The sequence below is a fragment of the Cebus imitator genome, unplaced genomic scaffold, assembly GCF_001604975.1.
Source record: "Cebus imitator isolate Cc_AM_T3 unplaced genomic scaffold, Cebus_imitator-1.0 Scaffold329, whole genome shotgun sequence".
NCBI lineage: Eukaryota > Metazoa > Chordata > Mammalia > Primates > Cebidae > Cebus > Cebus imitator.
In genome coordinates, this window is record NW_016107644.1 from 1,329,993 (window position 1) to 1,334,197 (window position 4,205).

The 4,205-nt window shown below is 43.4% G+C and overlaps 1 non-coding gene across 1 annotated transcript; it reads right to left on the reverse strand.

The window, feature by feature from the left end:
* Positions 1 to 3,587: 3,587 nt before the first annotated feature.
* On the reverse strand, positions 3,588 to 3,728 carry LOC119467772. Its single transcript, XR_005196396.1, has one exon. It is a non-coding gene; the product is annotated as a U4 spliceosomal RNA (small nuclear RNA).
* Between the last annotated feature and the right edge of the window lie 477 nt (positions 3,729 to 4,205).

Sequence of the window (4,205 nt, forward strand, 5' to 3'; positions counted from 1 at the left end):
TGTGAGCTGCAGGGATCACTGGGCAGAGGCTGCGGCCCTGCGGGTCTGCGGCTGAGGGGCAGGCTGCTCTGGACAGGGTCAGGGAGCCGAGAGGAGCCCAGGGAGGGGTGGGCATGGGGCGTTCACGGGATGGCTCCTGGGATCCACCTCACAGCCGCCAGCCCAGCTTCCTCCTGACCTGCCCATGTGCGATTCACCTGCCGACCCAATCTGGCAGACCTGGGAGAGACTTACTGAACCCATCCGCCTCTCATCACACGCATTGGGTCACAGACAGACACAGTGAGGACAGGTCCTGCAGCCTCTCATTAGTGCTGATGCCTGCCCCGGGTGGAGGAATCACCAGGACAGGATCATGCCTAGAGAAAGGCTTAGTACCACATCCTCATCAGCCAGCAGACAACACATTTGCTAATTATGTTCGCAGGCAGTCTGTCCTGATGCTGCCATCAGGCCAGGAAGAAAGGACAGCGGAAGGCACGTCGCAGACAACCAACCCCGGCCAGCTGTCAGCCTCTCCCTCCGCCTAGCAGAGGGCGGGCATAATTACATTTGCTGCCTTTTAAAACATATTGAGAGACTTCAGGCTTCATCTCCAACACAAAAAGAGCTTGGAAGTTATCACTCCTGAGCTCACAAATAAAACAAAAATGGAGAAAAATGAAAACCAACAACTTTACTTAGCTGGGTGTGGTGGCTCATGCCTGTATTCCCAGCATTTTGAGAGGCAGAGATAGGTGGATCGCTTGAGCCCAGGAATTTAAGACTAGCCTGGACAACTTTGTGAGATCCCATCTTTACAAAAAATATAATGATAAAATAGCCCAGGTGTGGTGGCACATGCCTGCAGTCCTAGCTACTTGGGAAGCTCAGTAGGAGAACAGCTTGAGCCTGGGAGATCAAGACTGTGGCGAACTGCACTCCAGCCTAGGTGACAGAGGGAGAGCCTGAAGAAAGAAAAAAGGAGAGAAAACAAGAGAGAGAGAAAAGTTTTACCTGGACCTATCAAAGAGTTGATATCCCAGGGCAAACTCTCACCCAGACACCTAAAGAGAGAGACAGGCTGGTGCAGAAAGTCACAGCTGAAATCACCTTGCTGGTGCAAAGCGGCTGGAGCCAGGAATTTGTAGAAATGCCAAACTAGAAATTGATGAATTGCTGGTGGCTGAGTGTGGACTAGTTGGAGAGTTAAAAACCCTTAGGGGACCAGGATTTTGTAGAGTTTACCTCTAGGAGCCCTAGCATCTCAGGGTAAAGATCTGAAGACGGTAGAAAAATGACTTCAAGCCTCAGGAAAGGAAAGGGGAAAAGTGGTCGCTTGAAAATACGCCCAGAGGGCTCTGTCCTGGGAACAGAAGTCTGCAATTTGGCCACAGCCTTATCTGACCTCTGGCCTTCCCCTTTCAGGAAAGGAAGAATAAAGAGACTGCACAGCACTATTAAAGGTCACAGCTCAAGAACTCAGGCCCATGAGAAATAGTGAAGTTTAATGACAGTGTTATGTGACACTTCTGCCCCCAACAGATTACGACCGGTAGAGCTGTAAAATATAGACTGTATTTAAGAAGGAGTTCTTAGGGAAGCCTCAAAACAACAGACGAGGAACCTCAGCATCTGGCCTCAGCAAACCTGAAACCCAACCCAGCTCCTTGGCAGATTAACATGAAATCTCATTCAAAGAGCTTTTAGCTTCTATTGCCAGAGACAGCACTTCCAGCTTTCAGCAAAACATGGCAAAGACATGCCAGCACACACGGAAAAGCACAGTAAGAAGAGGGGAACAAGCGCCAGGACCCAACTCAGATATGGCGCAGAGGTTGGAATCATCAGGGAGTGAATTTTTTTTTTTCTTAGATAGAGTCTCATTCTGTCACCGGGCCGGAGTGCAATGGCACAATCTCGACTCACTATAACCTCTGCCTCCTGGGTTCAGGCAATTCTCCTGCCTCAGCCTCCCGAGTAGCTGGGACTACAGGCACACACCACCACGCCCAGCTAATTTTTGTATTTTTAGCAGAGACGGGGTTTCACCATGTTGACCAGAATGGTCTTGATCTCTTGACCTCATGATCCGCCCGCCTCAACCTCCCAAAGCGCTGGGATTACAGGCATGTGCCACCGCGCCTGGAAGAATTTAAAATAACTATGGCTAAAACGTTATGGGGTCTAGCGGAGAGAGTATACAACACCCAAGAACAGGTGGGTGATGTAAGCAGGGATGAAAATTCTAAGAATCAAAAGGAAATGATAAAAATCAAAAACACTAACAGAAATAAAGAAGCACCTTTGATGGGCTATTTAAGTAGACTCGACAGAGTCAAAGTAAGCATTCACAAGCTTGAATATGCGTGAAGAAGCACTTCACACGCTGAAACACAAAGAGGAACTTGTAAAAAACACAGTACATAATACACAAGAACCACGTGACAATTACAGAGGGAGGCGTGGGTGTGTAATGGGGATAACCAAAAGGTAAAAAGGAGAGAGAGGTGAGGAAATAAGAATCGGAAATATTTGAAATATTTCTGAGAATTTTTCAAAAGTAAGAAGACACCAAACCACAGATCCAGGGAGCTCAGAGAACTGTAAGCAGATAAATACCAAAGACATACACCTGGGCGTATTAAACTGAAGCTGCAGAAAACCTAAGACCAAAAGAAAATCTTAAAATAAATTGGAGGGGATGCAAAACAAATGAACAAAAACCTTACCCAAGAATTATGACAGACTTCTCATCAGAAACAATGCAGGCAAGAAGAAATTTGAGTGAAATATTTAAAGTGTTGGACGCAAAACCCACCAACTCAGATTTCTGTATTTAGCACAAATGTTCTTCAAAAGGGAAGGAGAAATATTTTTCCAGACAGACAAAAACTGAGTTAGTCACCAGTAGAAGTGCCCTTAAATAAATGGTAAAAGACATTCTTCAAAGAGAAACAAAATTATATAGGTCGGAAACACAGACTTACATTAAAAAATAAAGCACATCAGAGAAATAACAAAAGTAAAATAAAATATTCCATTTTTTTATTCTTAATTTTTTCAATAGATTACAATTAAAACTGATAATAGCTACAACGTGCCGGGTGATCCTAACGTACAGATAAATGAAATGAATGACAGAGGTATTACAAGGAGGGAGGGAAGAATTTGGAAAGTTATGTTATAAAGAAACAAGGCCTTCACTACCCATGACATGATGCAGCATTCTTTGAAAGTCAATTTAGATTAGTTGTAAATGTATTTTTTTAATGGATGCATAATTTGTAAAAAGGGAAATCACTAATTTTTTAAAAAGAAATATAGTTGATATATTAATGCAAATCAGAAAATGAAATAATAGAAGATGCTCAATTAAAACTGGAAAAGGCAGAGAAAGAGGGTAACTAATAACAGAAGCAGACAGGCTTGGTGGCTCTTGCCTGTAATCCCAGCGCCTTGGGAAACGAAGGAAAGTGGACTGCTTGAGCCCAGGAGTTTGCGGGCAGGGGTTTAAGATAAGTCTACACAATACAGCAAGACCCCATCTCTACAAAAAAGGTTTTTTTTATTTTTATGTTTATTTATTTATTTATTTTTTAATTCAGTCTCCTTAGAGACTGTCAAAAATTGCCAATGCTGACTATATTTCAAGCTGTCATGGCAGGGTATTGGGAAAAATTTTCAATTAGCAATAATCGTGTCTTGGATAAACCTCATTGGCTACGATACTGCCACTGCACAAAACTGCAAAAAAGTTTTTATATTAGTTGGGCATGGTGGCCTGCACCTAGAGTCCCAGCTACTCAGGAGGCTGAGGTGGGAGGTTGACTTGATCCCAGGAGTTGGAGGCTACAGTGAGGTATAATCATGCCAGTGCATTCCAGTCTGGGTGACAGAGAGAGACCTCCAGAAAAGAAGGAAGGAAGGGAGGGAGGAAGAGAACAAGAATACATTTGCTTAAAATAAATAAATAAATCAGGTACTATTGGAGCAGATTTTAAAAACCTGAAAACCCAGCTATATGTTAGCTACAAGAAACACATTTTAAATGTAAAGGTACAGATATTACAAGTGAAAGGATGGAGAAAGATATGCCATGCTTCTAAAACTGATCAAAAGACAGCTTGAGTAGCTATATTAATTTGGGGCAAGGCAGACTTTAGTATGGGAAAAAAATTATGGATGAAGACAGCCATTGCATAAATGATAAAGGGGTTTGTCCT